The following is a 20864-nucleotide window of genomic DNA, read 5'->3' as shown; positions in this document are numbered from 1 at the left end:
TACAATTTGATAAGATAATGGACGCAACTCAGCGATAAAACTTCAAAGGACAAGTGCATGACACAGTGAAGGACGAAAAATCTTTGCAAAACCAGTGCTAACAAAAGATTACTTTTTTTTTGCAATTCATATCATACTCCCACGTATAAAAATATACCATAGCAACAAGAAAGCTGTGAGACCAAAACAATGTGTATCTTAATTCCCGATAGCAGAAAGTTTGTCAACAGTGTACATCTCACTATTATATAATACCACTAAGTATACAAACATCGTTTGGAATTCTCAAGAAAGTACTCATAAAAAGCTGTCGCCAAAACATTACGGATAGAAGCCGGCAGCCGGAGAAATTTCACGGCTGGCGAGGTCATTTCGATTCTCCGGCCGTTAAATCTCACAAAGTTGCAAAGTAATACTGAATAAAAGAAACAAATATTGACTCTGATTGTTTTTCTTCTAATATCTCTTACAGAAATGTAAGGTTTTGCAAATGACCCCATATATACTGAAATATATAGTGTATTTTGTAAAGAACTTCAAAGCGAATTTGACAGACTTACATATATGACTTACAAAAGGATAAAGTAAGTATGTGTTGATACGCTTTTAACTATTGAAGTTGCTGAGGTTTTCCTTGAAGCCTTGGCAGGTTCCCAGCCACAGAGCTTCAGATTTCCTTTTATTCATCTCCAATTTTAGCATTTGCTAAATTTTTCCATCGTGAGTCTTGAAGAACCAGTGTGGTATCATAAGCATAATATAGTATCTTTATTTCCTTCTCAGGTAAATAAGTTGATCTTGTAAATTATATACGGATGCCTCTGAAGTCGCTTGTTTGCCTTATTTTACAAGAAAGAAGTTCGATCGCAAGTCGAAAAAGGAGAGCGGATATCGGGCAACCTTGCCGCACACCGCGATGTTCGTTGAAGAAAGCACAATGCCCATTATAAATTAAACAGCTCTGTACAGACGTAGTAGCATTCACCCAGTGGATCGAAAGGAATTGGAAACGCCAAGATTTATGTATTCTAAAACTTGAAGAAATTTCCAGCTGATTTTTCGCTGTTGACAAAAAGCGCACATTTCTTTTTCAAGCATTTTGCCAAATAAAATATATCGCCCGATAATTCGGACATTTTCGCCAACGTCACGGCAAGGTAAATAACCCGTTTGATATCTGTGTATAACGGATGGCAGTATACGCGTTTCAGTCTATTAGTCAGTACATGTGCTATAATTGTGTCATCTACATGGAGCACCGTTATTATTGGTCTCCAATTTAGCAGAATGTCTTCATTTCCTTTCATGAATATTAATGACATTACCCTTCTGCTTTGCTGAGTTTCACGTCTTTGTAAGCTAAGTTAATGGCGTAAGGAGATGCGTCTTGATTTCTTTCCACAAGTATTGGTAGAATTCAGTTGTCAGGCCATCAGTTCCAGGTGATTTATCACTCTTCATTTTCCGAAAAACGACTGGACACTTATCTCATGTTAGACCTTCCCATGTGTATGTGTGTGTGTCTTTTTCTGCCTCTAATAGCGATGGCATTGTGATATATCTTTAAAAAGTAGAGATTATCAATACCATGCTTAGTATAAACTGAATTTCATTAGAATTTAGAAGTATAATTGATTTTACCGGCGTAGCTTAACTGTCGCTACAACGATCCGAACGAAAGACCTTTTCTAAAATCTCTCGCTTGCTTTATGTACGAATGGAATGTTTTGTGGATAGCAGGTGGCAGAAGGTAGCCGAGAAATGCATGCGAGTTCTCATAATTTGACGCAGTGTGCCTGGCTACATCTTTTGAATCTCCCGAACTGTTGTTTGCAGTAAAAAATAATTACAAAAGTAGATCCGGACGCGTTCATCCAAACATGACACCGAGCTGGGACATGACAGGTGAAAATATTGCATGGAAGGGAGGGCGCTTTTTTCCCGTAGCTTTGCACGGGCACGTGAACCTGGGTAAATGATAATGACCTGAAAGGCCTATGATTGTCTTTATTTTGGTCATTGTGAAAAAAAGCTTGTGTAGATCGACTGAGTCCTTACTGACAGCATATCTGAGGGGATACTCTGAGCGACCCTATTTTAGGCTGGTCGATGTAAATTGATATGAACACGTCGAATAAAATACAAAATTACAAAACTGATCATAATACATGTAATATTTTATCACTTATATATGCTACTTGCAATTTTTTTCAGTGCATAGCTGGAGAGTAGCTAACTTGCCTATAAAAATTTACTCTACTTGAAATTCGTGGATTCATCGACGCCAGTTTTGAGAAAAGTCACCGTCTTTGAAGCCACGATATTGAAGCACAATGAACGAAGTTCACACTCTTTCATATATGTTTTTGTGTTTTTCATAATCTGCATAGCTTCATAATATTGTCTGCTGATGATGATCGATCGCTGAAGAACTGGAAAAGCGTTTATACTTGTTGCATTTATAATCAACGGTCCATGTACTTGCAACAGTATTGTGGTTTCTCTCAAAAGTTTCATCGGAACGTTGCAACCTTTTGTAACCTGGCATTACTAAAATGAACCGAACAACCTAGATGACTCTCAAGCGTGACTCCCCTGTTCCTGTCACATTGGACAACTTGGCCGGTCAATGCTTTGGCCAAGTCTATTCACTGACAGGGGAAACAGCTCGATGCACTGATTAGGGTGAATATAACGTAATCAACGTACTTCAAATTCGGCATAGAATTTTGGAATCATTGTCATTTCAGACGCTGGCATCGATGACACTTGTGTAACTTTGCCTTTGTCTCCTATACGGGAGATTGATTAACGCACCCACATAGATTTGGACCATTTTAATGGATTCGCCTGGAGAGTCAAAGCGTCGTACACGATCATTTAGTCTGTTTGTCGCTTACAGCTTTAAAACACAGGAAGTCATTTGTACAATCGTCTACACGATTTTTAAGGCTCTGGTGACGTGTTGAAAAAGTAAGTTAGAACGTTCTTTCATTGTATCTAGCCATACTATATCATTTGAATGTACCTTGTCGCATGTTACAAAAGAAAAATGTTGGAGATTTTACAGGAAATGGCCATAAAGATAGTGTTTTGGGGAGAGTGTAAGAAGGAAAGCAAGAGACACAGAAATAAGTGATACAGCTTCAAATGATCGGGGTCAGGTGACTGTGTTTTGTTTGTATCAGAAACGATACGTCATCGCAAAGAAAATCAGGGCACGTCACGGTCCGGCAATCTGAACATCACCATACACACTCCTTTGCAAGCCCCAGGGAAGCATATAAGGAAACGAAGCCCAAATACAAACATAGGTGTATTTTGTGGCACTTTCATAAGAATGTGCTTTCTTTTTATAGACCTGTACACATTATGCAACAAAAGGTAACCTTTTAAAAATATTCCAGATCTCTTAGCCTAACATGGACCCTACATGATCTAAAACAGTTTCGTAATTCAAAAATGAACAATACTGTTTAATCAAAATTGTTTTCTACGTTATTACTTTCATATAAGATTTCACCAATTCTTAATGATGTCGGTAATGAAAATCTCAATTTCACTTCTTCAAACTTGTCGAGGGAATGCTGACTTGAATACACTAAACCCTAGCTCATTTCTCCATACAGGTTCCAGAAACAGTCAAAATGCGAAGACTGCTTTTTGCTCTATTGTTGGTCCTGATCGTAACACCTATTTACGAGATAGAGGGTGCTATTGGATTAAACTCACGTCCTAGGACACTGTCAAGAGGTATAAAGCTACGCTGAATTTTGATTTGCATTGTTTTCGAAAGTACACTTTCAATGTTACTTCAACGGCAATCGCATCAATAGTTGGACATGTGACAGTAAGGGACTGGTCAGTTTCTTCAGCAGCCTGGGGGTTAGTTTTTGTCGACGTCAAAAAAGTGGTTTAATCCCCCCGCCATTCAAACTTTCGAAAACAGGGTGACCCCCCATTGCAACTTTAGAAAACAGGGAGCCCGGCCCCCTAAGACAAAGGTAAAACAAAGGTGATATATATATATACATATATATATATATATATATATATATATATATATATATATATTATGTTTTTAACATTCAGTCAATCTTTGTTTTACTGAAATTGTTGACATGTCAAAAGTAAGATAGTAATATCAGAGTTTCAATTTTAAAGTTTGAAGACAGTATATTAGAGGTCATGGATGGGTGGGGGAGAATGGTCTAGCCTAAAACACAATACTATTGAGAAATCGTCGAAACACACGATCGCCCATGGAGGATACAATTCAGAAAGCCAAAGTTTTCTGCTGCTTGATCACCGTGACTGTCATGTCACCGTCACAGAAAGAATTAGGCTATTTGGCTAAATTGCTTTCCCTCGATGAAAATGGGTCATTAGCCTTGTATGTTTATCCCTTTTGTTATTACTGCTGCTGCTTAGAGGAATTGGTTGATACAGCAATACACAGAACTGGTCAAGATTTTACAGACATTGTCGCACACAATCAATGAGGATCAGCATATAAATATCAAATATTCAACTCAAAATTGTAGTGGTTCTCCTTACTGTACTGAAGGCTAACATGATATTTATCAGTGATGTACATAAATTGGCTTTTTTTGCTTTTATTGCGCGTGAGTCATATCAATTGACCGCCACTTTTTGAGTGTTGTAATAAGTAATTGTTTTAGTTTCTTGCCAAGACTAAAGTCAAGCAGAACAAGGAATAGCAACTTTGTCTTCATACGGTATGCGCCTCGACAGTGAAAGACTTGAACTTTTGCTTGAACTTTCCTCTCAATGAAACTTTCAACCATTCTCTTACCAAATAAGGAATAAAAATCAGGGGTCAATGTGCAAAGTTTGGAACTAGAGAAACCAATTACCTAATATTTATAAGTGAAATTATTTGAGATTGAAAATGGCCGACATCTCTGTCTTAGCTCTTTGGCGAAAATAAATTTTCGAATTTTGAAAAACTAATACGGTAAATTTTTCTTACTCAAAGAGCTTTGAAATGAGCCCCAAGAATCTAAATGCATGTGCCTCGGGCGCATCTTTAACTAAAAGCTACCAAATTTAGAAACCAGACTGAAGACTACTTAGGTGCAACACATCAGGTGCAACATGGTACGAAAGGTAGCCTCAGAGTAGCAATGTTTTATGATCCAATTGCGACCCAGTAATCATGTCATTGTCCCAGATTATTTGCTAGCCTTGTAAATTATATTTGTAATTCTTGGGCATATGTGTCCTATTACAGCACAGAAGATAAAGATCTCCATTGATGGCGTCGCTGCTGAGCCTCTGCAGCAAGCTGAAGACAATATCCTACACAATCCATGAGACGAAAGGACCAGACAGCACCAGACTCAAGGTTTCTGACCAAGGGCTGTGAAGACCGACAAAAATATGCTTCATTATACACTACCGACAAAATCATATACCTTCACGCAGTAGAAGTACTAACATTGTCAACCTTTGAGATAACCCTTTGGAAAAGTATTTTAAGCCATAAACCAACGTTCATATTACTTGTACATTTTATCACCGAAGGTCTCTATAAAGTAACACGTAGAAATATATTGTGATGTAATTTTCCTAGACTCAAAAACTTGAACTTCAGATTCATGTTAGAACCATTACTGAAGCTCTCGGCAGGTACTCACATATAGCTGAAGGATGGATGGATGTATTCAAGTAAATGGTTGGCATTTTTTCATGTATTGTTTATAACTAACAAATCTGTTAGAGGGTATTAGTTTCTGATCATGATTAAAGGAACACTGCAAAGTATTACACTGGTGTGATGTAATTTGTTTTTACCAGTTCATTACCTTAAGATATAAACTACTTGAAAAATGAGATCAAATAAATAAACGAAGAAGGGGAGGACATTTAGAGGCAGAAACACTCACAATTCAGTGAAACACGGTTAACTGACTTCAATTATCAATTAATCAATCAATCGATCAATCAGCAAACTTTCTATTGTGCTAAAATTAAAAAAAATGAAGAGTGTTTCACTATGTTACGCGAAGTGGCTAAACCATAATGTATGCTCTGGAGAACAAGTGTGTTGTCAGTTTTTTTTCAAAGATTCAAAGTTTGGGGATTCTCTGATGTCGAGTGGTAGTGCGTTCCATAGTTTAGACGCAGTTTATGAAAATGCACGGCCACCATAGGTGATGCTCTTGTAGTTTGTAGATGTGGAAAGTTTCTTTGTGGATGATGGTAATTTACGATTTGGAATATAGGGCGGGAGTAGATCACTGTTGTACGCAGGGCAGATAAATGTAGCAGACATCAAAGATTTTGCCTGTTGAAGGTTGCACCCTAATCAGAAAATCAGTAAACATTTATATACTACTTGAGTGCTATTTGACGGAAATGATTGTATTACATGGCTAAAATTGCAGGTATATATAGATCTGTAGATCTCCTACTGTACTTAGTTTTATAATTTATTATCAGAATTTTAAAGAAGGATATTGACGAAGCCCCCATGCCATCAATGCAAAGTTTAGTTTTCTCGTAAATAACAATTATTAATTTCTTGATACAAGATAAGCAAATGATTTAAAATTGACCGATATTTTAAATATACAAAGTGGCTGTGATCGCTCTTTCAAGAATATGAATTTTTAAGACGGTGAAACAATCCCCACAAGACGATAAGCTTACAATTGGTCCAGCTAAGCCGCATACAACCAGAGTACCCATGTAAATTAGTGTATATATATATATATATATATATATATATATATATATATATATATATATATATATATATATATATATATATATATATAAGTAGTAAAATATTATTCCCTTCTGGGACGAATAAGAATTTTTTACACCATTTTATTCATTTATCTAAAGGGAGCGAAGGAAAAATTAACCATCCATGTAACGAAAGTATGACCCTGACCTATATATGAACTCACGTACGCACGACAGCTGGCGCAGCAGTGCATTGTCCTGAACTAAGCAGGGAATTTCCCTGCTGAGTCAGAGCAATGTGCTATGACTCACCCCCACTATCAAAACGGAATGACATTATATTCTCTCTCATTTGTTAGATAGATTCTGACTGTGCTGCAGCTCTGTACAGCTCCTTAAGGGTTCCAGTGCCCTTTCCAGTGCTGATTTTTGTCTTCTGGATGTAAGTATATACTCGTTTTCTGGTTGTGTGAATTTACTATGTTTTTCCTACGCCTATCGGAACGAGATTTTCACCTATTTTAATCCCTACCGGAACACTGTTGCGCAATACCCCTATCGGGACGTTTCCAGTAGGGACTTTCGCAATACCGCTTTCGCAATACCCTTCCAGTTGCTTAGCAACTTGTCACGTGGTTTCAGAGGTCTGAAAGTCTACAGTTTTCAGAAACATTTTCTACAGAATTTTTTCTGAATCTAACTTTCATATCCATTCAATCCATAATGTCTTAGGTATCTTTCCAGAGGTGGACTAAATCCTTCTTGTTTTTGAATTTCTAGCGCCTGATGAAATATGTCCTGAATAAGTTCTGACCCCGGGGCCTCTGTTGTTGCACCTTTTTCTTGTATTTGTGTAAGCAGCTATTTATATTGAACGTAATAATGTTTATACTTCTCTCTTCTTTTTGATACTCCAGTTTTTCCTTGTATTACATCAATAATAACACCTGGTATAGGAGTTAGAGCTAAAAGAACTGGAACTGTCGGAATTGCTGCTATTACAGCAGAACTTACAAGAATTCCTTTAGTAATATTAAGAGCCATATCAATTCGACCCATTAATTTATAACTTCGTCGATATGCAGCGCTAGTTCTTTCAATATAGTCGGCCAATTGTTCAACGCTTTCGACAACTGAGATGTGCATTTTTTTTACTGTATATGTAAGGGATGATAAAAAATAATTGTAGTAATATAGAAATACAATATGGCAGAAGGAGGAGAAGATATACCAATCCAGGATTTCGATGATGCAAATTTAAATGATGATGATGACGTTACTGCTGAAACATTCTTTATGGACGATGATAATACCCTTGCAGAAGCTGATCCTTTCCTTGCTAGCCCAAAGGTTGATCGTTTGACTGAACTTAGAGCAGATGAAAAATTAAGAATGGTTAAAAAATTCTTAAAGGAGAATAAAATTACTGATCCGGATGCACTAAATGTATTGGTTATGGAATCTGAGATTAAGGATGGAAAGCTGTATTATAAAAACCTCAAGCTGTCTAAAGATAGAGGAGGTGGATTTTATAAGCTCACCACATTAATGAGAGAAAAAGGAGGACATGAATTTATGAGAGATGTATTAGGAGGTCGCTCTAGCGCAGAGCCCGAATATGTGAGTCGTACATTGTATTCTGAAGATGTGAAAAATGATAAAATACCGGCTGAGAAGATGACGCCAGAAGACATGGGTGTATACAAAGATGAACTGACATTCTTACGACAAGATGCGTCTGGTAATGCAGACAAAATACAAGCTTTTGAAAATAAAATCGAACAATGGAACAATCTAAACCCAGAATATAGAGCTATTAATGATGAATTAAGGATTGCGAATATGCGTATTAGCGACCTTAACAATGAAAAAGTTAAAATAAGGCTAGAGAAAAGAGAAGTTGAAAAACAGTTAAGGAAATTCCTGTAGAACACACCCAAGCAAAAGAAAAAGCCGAGAAACTACTAGCTGAACTCATAACAAGAGAAGCTAAAATTGACAATCGAATTGAATATAAACATGGTAAGATTAGCGGGGCACGTGAAAGACTGGCGTCGACTAGGTCTCTTCGTGATGTAATTTCCGATCCAGAATTGTCACTCAGGCTGAAGCTGACAGAGTTATTTAAACGAAATGGTATTACAATCGCTGCATTACTTACTGCCCTTGGAATGGCAATATCAACAATTGCCCTGGCTGTGACTAAAGTAGGAGGAGGAGGAGGGGGAGCAGGAACTGGCGGGTCTGGTTCAGGTCCGCCCAAAGTATATACAAAAGCGAAAGAAATTGTAAAGCAATTTGGCGAATGGTTAAAAACATTGGCCGCAAAAAGTGCTGCTGCAATACCAGGTTTAATCGGCTCCCTTGTCAGTTTTCTATTAAAAACAGCAGGATCGGTGGTCGGATTTGTTGGAGAACAGCTATGGATATTTTTAACTGGATTAACATTAGTCATTATAAATAAAATTATGTATTAATATATGGCCCCGCATGTTTGGTGAAAAGAATATTGCAAAGTTTCTTTCTAAAAATAAAGACCTGTTTGGTTTCTCTGTCGAATTGGAATGGTGCAAACTTCGGCGGGTAAATCGCCATATCCTTCGAGCAAATCCAGGTGTCCGACTCAAAGATGATAATCTATATCATAACATTTTAGCTTTCGTGAAGGAATGTCAAAAGACTAACTTCTTTAAGCGACTAGAATTCATAAACGTCTTTCAGGAGATTGACAATGATGAAATGGAAGTCCAACATCTCCAAGAATATTGGGTTCTTCGATTGATTCGCGACACAGGCAATCGATTTATCTTTCAGGCAGACGGAAATATTTACGTAAAGATGTGATTTTTTCTTCTTAGTCATTATATACACGAAGTGAAACTTAATTTTCTTTTCAACTGTAATTTCTTTTTTTCTTCTACTATATACATTACACAAAAAATGGGGTACGATAGATCATTATTACCGACTTTCACCAACCGAATACCGCAGGGAACGAAGTCAGAAAGAACTCATCATGTGGTTGCTCATAATCCAAGTGAGGCAGATCCAGGCCAGACACTTATCATACGATGTCCGAAGTTAGAAAGCGGAGTAGTACTAGTTCCAGATACTTTCAACCTGGTTTTTGATCTCGAAGTAATGGGACATGAAGATAACCGAGTAGTACAAAATGTTGCAAAAAATTTGGTGGAGCGTATGGTTCTCACATTTGAGGGGCAGGCACTTTTCAATTTGAATAAATATAATCTTATTGAATGTTATCGCGATCTCTTCAAACATAAAAAGGAGAGAACTAACATGACACTGTACGGAATTCAGAACGAAAATCTAAGAAAATTGAGAAGTGGCGCGGCCGATGCAAATGCCGACAGGCTTTCAAAATGGGACGATATTTTACTTTTCGACACATATAAAACAAAATATGCTATTCGTCTCACTCACCCCCTCATAACAGGCCATGGAGTTGCATATCCATCAGCGTTAGGGAGTCATATCGAATGGGAAATTACGCTTGCACCCACCTCCCAATTACTTGTCAGTAATAATGTTGTTACAGCCAATTATAAATTAAAAAACATTCAAATGGAATACGAAACAATTTCGGACCCCAAACTCGCGAGGTCAACTGCTGGTTATTACAACGGTGGAAAAAGTTACCTTTACGAGCATATACATTATTTTAGAATAATCCAATTCAAAGAATCGGACACGGTTATCAATGAAAATGTGAATGTACCACGACGTAGCATTAGAGGTATCTTATTACTCTTCACTAAAAATCAGAATCAGTCAGAACTGAACAGTGAACTTTTCTTTAACCCCTCCATTGAATCTGTGTCTGTATCAATCGAAGGTATTGCAAATAAAGTGTACGCTCAGAAGATGATACCAAGACAATTTTGGAAAGAAACACGACGGTATTTTGCTGAAGATAAAGATTGGTGTGAAATTGATATAGATGAGGTCGATTATTTGAAGAATAAATTTTGTCTGTTTATCGATCTGCGTAGTTTTAAAGATATTGAATTTCATGGAAATGGTCTTAGAGTAATGAACACAAAGGACGGAATTCAACTTGAAATTCTGAAGAAAGACACCTCAGTTAAGGGTGCCGACGACGCTCGCGATGATAATATATTTGCCCACGTTTATGTTATTAGCGATGCCCAGGTCACTGTTGAAAATAGTAGATTAAAGTCTTTACAATTTTAACCATGACCCGTCATTCCTATCGGTCGTGTTTCTGCCAGCCATTCGCCCGTGTTCAGATTGTATAACTGCACACGTTTGATATCATTTGGCGCCATCATAATTTTACTACGCTTTTCACTACGGATTTCTCCAGCCTTTTTCCGTACAAACTGTACAAATTGTGCCGGCTCGGGCTCCTTCCCAGTTTCAAATAGATCTTTATAATCTTCAAAGTTCAAATGTTTTCTAACACAAACATCTTTAACCCCTTTATTTTTTTTCGTCTCGGAAACGGGAGTTCGAAAAGCATACACTTTCGAGCGTATGCCGACAAAATCAAGAATAGGTTCACCATTCAACTCATCTTTAAATTTACCTATCACTTTTTTATTAATCTTCGGAAAGTTGGGCCCACTCATCCCACTAGTATCATATATAGACTTCTCACCATTCTTTTCAACATCTTCTCGGACTATATCATTGAAAGTTACGTCCGGATCCGGGATCGGCACACTGTAAACAAAACTATCAGTATCCATGTAGGCTAATCGTATTCCAGGGAACTGGGTCCGAAAGTAATTGTAATGCGTCTCATACATAAGCAGCTTAGAAAGTTCCAGTACTGCGGCGCCGATGAAAACTGGTTTTACATATCTATGCTCATCCGTTTTCAGTTCCAGTAGGGCACTGTCGCAGGAATCACCATCCTCTTCGGAAGTTATGAAAGTTATATGTTTCGTCTTTGGATTATACTTCTGAATCTTTTTACGGCCACTATCCGTACCGTTCCAGTCCGAAACAAATTTAAGTCTCTGTACTTTCGAACATCTTCTATTGTCTTACCGAACATTGCATTATTCATCAGCTTATAGAAATTCTTTTCAAAATCTGTCTTCCCGTTTGCCCTCATTTTAGTGTTAAAGTCAATATATTTCGCGAGACATGGAGCTTCATCGAAAGCAAGCACCCGATAAATCTTTTTCAATCTCATTCCCATCCGAAGATAGAATTCCAGCAACTTGTAGTGTAAGACGTATCTCTCTCTGTCCAACACACTTGTAATCAGTCGAGTGCCCTGCCTCGGAAATTCATAGTGATGTGGCGCTAATGGCAAATCGCTGTGTTCTTCATGTAATTCGGCCGGATATTCTAGATCTACTTCTAGAAAACTTGGTGGAAAGGTGGCGCCGGGTCCCCACGCCCCGCCAGCTCCGCCCCCTTCTTCCCATTCATCCCACTCTTCCATCGTCATCCAATGAAGTCCGCCAGTTGGCATTTTTTGACTCATTGCCCATCCGTAAAGATTATTAGCATCGAGATATTTTATTTCGGTCACCGGTTTCTCCGGATCGTAATTCCCGCCAGCTTCACCAGCCCCTTCGGCGACGTAAGCTGGATGATTTGTCTGTAAATAATGAATATTACACTGGCTGATGCCGCCTCGAATCCCCCGTTGTACGAAATTCATCTGCTCAGCATCTTGAATGAGCCCAAATTTATTACCTGTGTAAAGTAACATAGCATCCCATGTCAAGCCGGGCGCCGACATATAGTGGGCTGGATCTAACTTGTACGCTTCTAAACATGTGTCACGAAAATTTTCAAATATATTTGCAAGAAGTAGAACGTCAGTCTCACAATAGAATTCCATATAATCACGAATCGTCTTACACTCAACTTCGTCCCATACTCGCAAAGCATGTTCGTAATCGGACTCTGAAATCCCCTCTTCCGTCAATTCGCTATAAAATTCCCCCTCTCGGGAGCTGGTTCTCTCCCAGTCTGTCAACCGAGTCTAAATATTCGTAGGGGAAGAAACCTTTCGCCCTTTGAATGTCCGGGTACGTAAGTGGTACCGTCGTCCATCCGTGGTCCGGCACAGTTTTTGCCAACTTCGCCAATGACCCCATCATCAACTGAGCACTATCCATAAACTTTATAGAAAAGAAACGTTTCTTTATCTCCCTCTCCCCATCGACAACAATTGAGGCGTGAAAAATAAATGTTTTCGAGAGACCCATAATTCCTCCATTGCTCGTCTTAGCTATGATTTTAGGCTCTGGTCCGGTACCCCCATCATCTATTTCATGTAATTCTTTCAAAATAAAGAACCATCGTATCCCTTGAGGTTGTGAAAGTAGATAGGAATGGTTCTCGACGGCCGGCATCCTTCGCAATAGAAGGTCGCCTCCTCCTTCACTACTCGATATCCGGCGGGCTCTCCACATGCAATACAGACTGGATCATTGTAATTAGATCTATCTTTCATCGGTATTATTTTCCAATAATACGATTTCGAATAATACTCGGCCCGTTCTTTCATATCTTTTAGAAATTCTGTAACACAGGAGAGACCTGTGAATGTTCTTTACCATAAACTTTTGGCCTCGTTCCGAAGGCGCCCCACCGTTCCACCATAACATATGAAAGACAAATTGGAATGTGCCGGCCGGTCCCCTTCTCAATAATTGCCTCAGTATCTGCATAGACGACGTAGGGAGAAGGAACCTTCTTCCGATGTCCTTCGAATTGACATACTTCCTTAGGAAAAACTGGCTGGGCAGTGTCTGTTCCACAGTATACCTGATGTTCTTCTAATTCTTCTGTTGACTTAAAACCTCTTTTACAAACCGGGCAAATACACTTTCTTCTGTGCTTATTCTTACGATTAGTATGAGAATTAAGAAGACGATTTAACGAAGTAATTGGCACGAAGTGGCCCGGGCTCCTCCCTCCCCACCAACTATCAGTAATATATTTGCTACCCGATCCGCTCCCCCCTCGGCTCCGCTATATAACACAGTTATGTCTGACGGATCGGGATCGGACTCGTGGATCTGAAACACTTGAAGTTTCGTGCTCGGATTTTGCTGCTCGAAGCGCCTGAATACAGTCAGATCGGCGGGCGTAGGAAAGGGAATACCTTCCCAACAGTAGTCAGCAATAAATGGGGCGTACGTATTCCATTTTCTCCTTACCTGACCACCCCTCTTTTCACGAAACTCGGGATCGCTCAACTTTATACTTGCTACGACGGCATACTGAAAACAATTCTCGACCCCCGGCGGTAGAATAAGATCGCTAACACAATGCTTATTTTTTAACCATCCGGGAAGTTGAATCCGTTCCGGGCCAGCCCCGAGTAAAACTTCTACTAGATTTACTTCAAAATTAAGTATCTCCTCGAGAACGAGACCAGAACCCTCAACAGCTTCAATTGTATCAAGCATACGATCGTAGCGATCTATTAATTGTTGCCCCACATCCGCCCCTCTTACATCTTTTGTGTATGTATCTTTTAATTTAACAGGCAATATACGAATTTGTGTATTACCAGTTTTCGGATCCGATAATTTGACTTCCATTTCGGTATAAACAGAGTACATCTTTCCCCCTTTGACCATACCTTCAATATCCACCAGCTCCCCGATATCCTCGACTCGCTTGACTTCAGGAAATTCTTTTCGTAAAACTGCTCCCTTGAATGCTGTATGTAATCGACTGGCCATCTTTATGATATATACTATCCTAAAATTTTTAAAATGAAAAAATAATTATTCTATGATAGGTCATCAAAATCCACTATAATATTTTTGTCAGCATTATTTTTGTTTTATATATCTCACCTAATCTTTCTAAGTCGACTAGTTCTTCCGCATCTTGAATTTCTGGTTTATTAGGCGCAGCACAAAATAACCTCTCAACAGTGAAAGAAAGAGCACGCTTACTTAATCGCGGTTTAAATGCTAAGAATTCTATCTTACTACCTTTCCTGATATTACGAGGTACAATAGCAGGATTTTCTCGGACTGGCAATGGGCTCACTGTTTTAAAAGCACAGTCAATTTCTTGAACCATATCAATACATGTAGCGAAATCATGAGGCCCTCTTTTAAACCGAAATTTAAAATACTTTATCTGTGCCTCGCTCCCTCGCTTCTGATACACTTTAGATGGATTGTAAAATCCAGTAGTATTCTTGGAGTGAGCGGCCAGGCTTTCAGCATAACTTTTAGCAGTAGATGCATCGAAACTTTCACCTAGGGTACGGAATATTATTAAATCGGTAAACTTTTGAAGACTCGGTTGCCAACGGACACACATTTCATCACATGTAGCAGGATCTCCTCCCGAACCGTACTTAGGTCCGATGGGGAAAACTACTTCTAGCTCACTGTCTACGTATATGAAAGGATCTACCAAATATTCACCAAATATGAGTTTGCCGTCACTGATTCGAATATTCTTCTTCTCGGTTTCAAGTATTTTTATTGCAGTTGAAATAGAAAGGATTGTCATTGTCTTATCGTATATATCTTAATAAAAAATAATTTAAAAAAATTTTTTCTATGATATAGTACCCCCAAAATGTCATACATATTCATAAATGGACCAACTGGAAGTGGTAAGAGTTACGATGCAGTAAATTTGAAAGAAGAGGGAGTTGCTACGGTGACTCACGTACCAGAATTTGACACTAGTTTTTCTAGCAACATTGCCGACTTTTATAATGGGCGCCACGTTTCGATTGCCGATTTTCAGAAACAGTTTATAGAACATACTCTTAGTTTACAATATCAGGCTTGGGTGGATGAGGGGGAGGGGGAGGGTTTCCCTTCAGAACACTACGTTATTTGTGACTCTTCCATAATTCAACATCTGACTTTTTCTAGAATCCGGGGCGTTTCCGTGGCAGCGGAAGAAAAAAAGATTGTTTATAGAGCATTTGACCATTTAGACAATTTCATTATCATATTCAAAGATATGCCTTGGGATTATTGCAGGCAGAATGTGTTGACTCGAGCCAGGTCGTACGAATAGCGCCTTAGAAGAACTAGAAGAGATTCACAATAAGTTCAAACAGACTTTCTTAGAAATTTGCCACGACTACAGACTTCCATGTTTGGTAATTCATCAATCTCTTACGCCCGAAGTTCTCAAGAATATACTTAATCCAACAATTGATACCGAGACAGTCGGGCCAGTAGAATATCCACGAGCTTTTGACTTTGGAATTGCATGGAGCGGCGGCAGCCAAGGATTTTTAATAGACGGTTTCAGCAAGGAGGAACTTGAAAAAGCTTATTATCCACCTAATCAAGAACAACTAGAACAACCTCGAGTCTCACTCAAGAACCTACACAAACTTCTTAATGCTTGTGAATCTGTGCACGCTTATAATGCTCCGTTTGACTTACAGGCACTTGATATGATGCTGAAGGAACACTACGATTACAAGCAAGACTTTGAAGTTACTTGTCTGTGGCTCATGGCAGTTGTGTACATTATACTTCAACCAGAACTTATCAAGAAAGCTGAACAAAGGGGACTCAAAAGAACGGATAAGGGCAACATGCACAGTCGCTTTGAAGATCTTGCAAACTTAATATGTCCCCCTTCGGAACTCTACAAATCCTTCCCTGTACCACCTCATCCACATACGGCCAGACGAGATGCAGTAAGTGAACATTACTTACGACAGTACATGATAAATACTTGGCCAGGTGGTTGGAAGAATAACGGTAAACTGACACTTTCAGCTTTCAAGAAATTAAGACTTCGTCCATGGTACTTACTGAATAACTTTCGTAAATACTTACGTTAGTACTTGACAAGTACCAGCACAGGAACTTACGAAGTACTTACGTAGTACTAATAACATTTTCCTCTGGCTCCCAACTATTGAAACTTTCTGGATAACCTTTCCATTTTATCAGATAATATTTCTTTCCTCTAATTTTTTTCGTCTTCAAAATTCGTTCTACTCTGTACAGCTCGTCGGCTCCCCGTTCCGAAAGGGCGCTCTGAAGTTCATCGGAGTAGAAAGTGCCAAGTATTTCCTCTCCATTCAGATCTTTTATTTTGTAAACTGGTGGCGTTCCCAGTCCAGCCGCATACACCACTTTTGAAACTACGAAAATCTCCTCTGTCCAATTTGGTAAATATCCTTTCTTAAAAGTGGTCTTGTATTTTGTAATTCGAACCCGTTCTCCCGGCTTGAATTCAGGGTCAACTCCCCCGGCTGCCAACTCAGGACCGAATAGTGTATAAAATGCCTGCCAATCGTTCTCCTCTGTTACGTCCCTGGGTTTCATTTTGATACTTCCGTGAACGGTGTTATTGTAATTCTCAAGAAGTTCTGGTAGAATAGAAAGCCATTCTCGTGTCTGTTTATATGTAAAGTATTTCCACATCATCGTCTTGAGGGTCCGATTAAAACGTTCAACGACGCTAGCTTTTTTGTCACTGTAGGTGTGAAACCAATGAATTCCCACCTCCTGGAGCCACCCCTGCATTTTTCGATTAGTAAATTCCCGCCCCTCATCTGTCTGAAGTTTGTCGGGCCTTCTCCCGGATTTCTTAATCACGTCTTGTAGCGCCTGTAACGTATCATCAGCCGTTTTTGACTGTATCGGCCTGGCCCATGCGTATTTACTGAGTACATCGATTACTGTTAGCATGTATCGGATGTTACGATTCTCTTTTGCGAACGGGGGAGGAATTCCACCAGGTCAGCCTGCCATTGAGAGTCTATCGATGTTACGAAAACGCGCCTCCCGCCACGAGTACGAGGGACCGGTTTATGTAGATTATAGGTTAGCTGAGTTTTTAACCAGTCCTGCACCTCTTTCTTAGTAACGTGGAGTCCGCTGGCGCGTGCTGCGTCATATAATTTTTGTACACCTCCAAATCCAGTTTTCGGGTTGTAATATAATTCTCTAAGAGTGCCTTCAGCTTCCATAATTGCTATATTATACGAAAAATTTTATGTCGTACGGATTCCGTAAACGAAATACTAGTTTACTGAATGGCCTACTTTTCAATTGCTTGATTAGGCCCACGGCTTCCCGTTCTGACACCTCCATTCCATATTCTTTTATAATAGTTTTGTTGACTATCTTGTTCGGTGTGTAAAATAGTACTAACATCTGTATGTTTTCCCTGAATGGTTTACTAATACTAGTATATTGTTGAGTCAGAACCCAGACAGATAATCCGTCATGTCTTGCGCTGAAACCAAGTTGGACTAAAACGTTACTGCGCTTCTTCATATCTTTGGACGAGGCGCAGTCGTCGAGTACTATTAAAGTGTTTGTACCGGCCCATTCTTTATGCACGTAGGTTAATGTATCATCCACAGCATCGAGTCCGACTGGAAATATAAACACATTGTCATCGGTGAAAATGAATCTTCTATTATACGCTTTATTATTCATGAATGTTGGGCAAATGAATATCACATATTCGAATTTCCTTAAGTACGGACCGGTGAGGAGGTCCAACATAAATTCTGTTTTGCCAGAATATGTCGGTCCAGTTATAATCATGTTGAATGGTGGGGTTACGTATATTGACATTTACTCTGGATCTATATATTGTAAATTAATGAATCTCTTCTAGTTCTTTTAAGTTACTGGTTCGAGTTAGATGAAACATAATTTCAGTCACATCGACAGCATCTGAATGAACTATATATTTAGTGACTTTATTCCAGTACCTACAATAGTAATGAATATTGCTAAAGATAACAAACCAATTTTGCCGAATTCGTGAATAGGGTCTGCAGATGCTGCCCGTTCCGGGGGGAGGGGAGGGGAGGGGAGGGGAGGAGGATCCCCCCGACTCGTATCAGTCGCTCCTCCGGGCTCGTCCTGCCACTTCACGGGATCCCCCTCCTCCCCTCCTTCCATCTCATGTATAGCACTTTCTCGAACTTCCGTGTTTATATCACCATTCACCCCGAACACCATAGATTCTGTTGCGTATTGCAATTCATTATTATAACCCGAGATTAAAGGGCCCGAAAGGATGACCATCTCAGACGGTAAGAGAAGTAAATTTGGTGAGACTGCCATATCAAGTTTGACACCAGTATTCATTATTGTGTCTTGATATCGCCTATAACTAATTACTTTGTCGGTATTACGAATTTCATCTTCGAGGAGAACACCGAATTCTTTTCGGACTTGCTCTGCACTGCCAGTATCGCCGACTATGGTACTACGAATATTAGCTTGTGCGCCGAGTATACAATATACGTAGGCTTCAAGACTTTCATTGAGGCGGGCTAGGCCAGCCTTTGTTAGACCCGAGTCTCCCTTCAGAGGAATGAAACTATTATATTGTCCCTCCGATCCATCATTTCGGAAGAAATAGTAGTGCGGTCGTTCTTTGTCGGGCAGTATATGTTTTTCTTTCCAAAAATTGTATGTGTATAGAAAACGCCTCCGTCGGCGGAGAGGAAAAAGTCATGACCGTTGTATATCGCTTTTGGCTGTCGAACAGGCCCACGATTAGTGTAATATTCATATCCATAACCAAGACCTTTATTTGACCTTTTGATAACGAAAGTCGGACTTCGTTGGGCTTATATTTCCAAATTCTGTACAGAGAAGTTCATATTGGACGAGATTGTACGGATTGTCGCCCGCTTTGAAGGTGGGGGTATCGTCTGGAAGTGCAACGCCCATTTCGTGAAGGATCCGACGTATTGTAAAGTATACATGGAAACGGCAGAATGATCGTATTTGCGGAGGAAATTTCTTATCGAAGAGATGGGTGAATGATATACCACAACCAGTATAGTGCTACACCATACAGCGAAATTCAGTTGCTGGTCCCAATATTTCATATGCGGGCTGCCCAGCCAGACATTACTTTCTTTCGCTGATCGATGAGTGATTACGTTATCTTTAAATATATCCCGTGGATGAAAAGTAAATTTATCTGTCGGCGTTACATATATTTCTAAGTCCATGAGAATAGGTTTTATTCCTCCATTCGGTTTGGTAGGAATATCAGCATGCTGTACTGCCGGTACGCTCGTCTTATTCAATTGAAAAGCAACTGGGAATAGGTCTGTACTCATTATTTGTGTTTCTATATACATATAGATTTAAATGGAGGAGAATTTTCCCGGAATCCCTGTCGGTACGTTAGGGGTACTAACATTCCAGACTATGTTAATACTATATTTCGGATTCAGGTTTAAACGATTTTTTTTATTTTTTGCTAAGAATAGATAACATACTGCAAACAATGGAGAATTTAATAAAGACATCGGCAGAGGCAAATACGACAGCACCCTACTGAATGGTTCCGAAGGGCAAACCGCAGCGTCGGACGCTCGATCAATAATAGAGATGAAACGTGAAAAAATTCTCTGTGTCATCGCAAGTGGTCAAAGCAAGTTATTTTTTGGTAAGGAGATTTCAGTTGGAGACGTGGAAAGGTGGAACGATGAGTTCATAACACAAGCCTTTAAAGTCTATGAAGCAAAATACAATTCTCTTATAAGTGATAATATCACTCAAAGTTTCATATATCTAGGAGCAAGAGCAATAAGTCAGGTAGTTCCAATCGATGACCGAGATAACTATGCAGGTGATCTTAAAAAGGATTTTATTCTAAACAGTGAAATAAAACGATTATCAGGACGGATAGCGTACACATGGGGGCCCTGATTGCTCTAGTTTCCACCGGTTTAATTACGGGTAAACATTTAAATTTTAAAAAATCGGGCTTAATATAGTACCTGAAATAAATGGATTCAACTTCGCAAACGGTTTCGACTCAGCAAACGGAAACGACTCCGTCAGGGACGATCCTACCACAACACCGGCACCTCCGACACAGCGCAACATAGAGAAAATGACGTTACCGCCGAAGCATCCAGGGAGAGTTGCTGCGGGCAAGCGAGTAGCAGAATGGAACAGGCAAAACAGGGAGAAGAAACGCCAAGCAATGATTAATGATAGCGATGCGGTAGCGGCAAACTGTATAAGCCCCTTTCAGGACGTACCACAACAGTGTGATAGCTGGTATAATAAATGTTATCTTGTTTTAGGAATTGTGGGAGTTTCATTGACTGCATTAGGACTATATTGGGGGCGTGCTCGACATATTTGTCCCCTCCGGAAAGATGAACCGCTTCAGAAAGCGAAAAAAACAGAGCC

General features: G+C 39.4%; 1 long non-coding RNA gene across 1 annotated transcript; it reads left to right on the top strand.

Annotated features, from left to right (window-relative positions):
- Positions 1–2852: 2852 nt before the first annotated feature.
- Positions 2853–5787, top strand: LOC139136174 (uncharacterized). The gene is made up of 3 exons (XR_011553136.1): positions 2853–2973; positions 3630–3753; positions 5255–5787. It is a non-coding gene; the product is annotated as an uncharacterized lncRNA (long non-coding RNA).
- The last annotated feature ends 15077 nt before the right edge of the window (positions 5788–20864 follow it).

The sequence above is a fragment of the Ptychodera flava genome, chromosome 7 (assembly GCF_041260155.1).
Source record: "Ptychodera flava strain L36383 chromosome 7, AS_Pfla_20210202, whole genome shotgun sequence".
NCBI classification, from domain to species: Eukaryota; Metazoa; Hemichordata; class Enteropneusta; family Ptychoderidae; genus Ptychodera; species Ptychodera flava.
This window is presented reverse-complemented; position numbering and strand designations above follow the sequence as displayed.